General features: G+C 32.2%; 1 protein-coding gene across 2 annotated transcripts in view; it reads right to left on the bottom strand.

Moving 5' to 3' along the window:
- Window positions 1-1,283, bottom strand: part of LOC106519598 (polyhomeotic-like protein 1) — a gene marked incomplete at its 3' end in the record, with an annotated part of 21,896 nt that overhangs the window by 13,893 nt on the left and 6,720 nt on the right.

The following is a 1,283-nucleotide window of genomic DNA, read 5'->3' as shown; positions in this document are numbered from 1 at the left end:
ATTTTAAAGTGAATAAACTACTAAACTAAACTAAAAGTCGTATACAATATAGGCTAAATGAGACAACTCATTTGCAAACAAGTCATTCTATGGGATAAAAAACATACAAACACAATATATATACGTATATACATATATATAACTACCCAAAGATAGCTTTATTTGACAATATTACATTTCTGGTATGTTCAGGACAAAGAAAACAGCTGGAGTGTTTCACGAATGTGGCACACAGGAATGTTAAAAAGCTTAAATATTCACACTACTTCACCTGAAACCGAGCCGACATTCTGATCACTGCAGTACAAAGCAAACAGACGATGGCTGTGACGTGTCAAGTATTACTCCAGTTACTGCACCGCATTTAACTTTTTTAACTTAAGCACTATCTAAAATGAATACAGACATCAAACTTGATGAATTGATAGTAAATTTCCAAACCTTCCTGGCTGAATTTGCTGCTTTTAAAAATAAATGAAGGAGTTATTCCTGATTCATTTTATAAATAATAAATGAAAACTTTCTCACTAACACAACTTAAAAAATAGTCTAAACACATGTGAGGTACAGAGGCACAAAAAGCTAACAGAGTGTGAACATTTATACATAGACAACACAGAAGTCAGGAGCAAACATCCACACAGGAGCCATATGATGTTTTTCATCAAGTTACATTCAAATATGTGACAATTAATTCCAAAACAGCTAATTTAACACTCAGTAGTTTTAATATTTATTATGAAATATGCCATTATGTGCTACGATGGAAGCATTGTGACGAAAACTTGAGTTAAACAAAACTATAACAAACCAAAGACGGCAGCACATTTGAGAGATCAGGATTTTTGCCAACTTGTTCTAAATTATGAAGCAAATTTTGTAGCTGCCAAGTTTAATTTGATGAATCTGACACAAAAAGTGAAAAATAAAACTCAAGCACAGCAGCGTTGGTCAGAGACCGATTGAGCCTGAGGACCTTCAGTGTTTGAAGAGCAGTAGGGACTAATGGCAGTGTGACTCAAACATAAAAAACATGCAGGTAAAATATAAATAACTCTTAAAAGTACATATATACACTTGTTTTCCTGTACATTTAGAGAGTTTTGAGTTTGCACGTGTGACTAGTAACTGTCTGCATCCAGGTACTGTTTAAATTCTTTTAAATTTTTCTTTTTTTTTCTACTTTCAGATAATTTTCTTTTAGTTTGCAATTATATAGAATGCACAAAACGGTTTTCCTGAATTCTACAATACATTTGTCCAAACTAAAAAAAAAAAAAAAA

This window comes from Austrofundulus limnaeus, unplaced genomic scaffold, assembly GCF_001266775.1.
Source record: "Austrofundulus limnaeus strain Quisiro unplaced genomic scaffold, Austrofundulus_limnaeus-1.0 Scaffold79, whole genome shotgun sequence".
NCBI classification, from domain to species: domain Eukaryota; kingdom Metazoa; phylum Chordata; class Actinopteri; order Cyprinodontiformes; family Rivulidae; genus Austrofundulus; species Austrofundulus limnaeus.
Note: the sequence above shows the minus strand (reverse complement) of the source record. Positions and strands in the feature narration are given on the sequence as shown.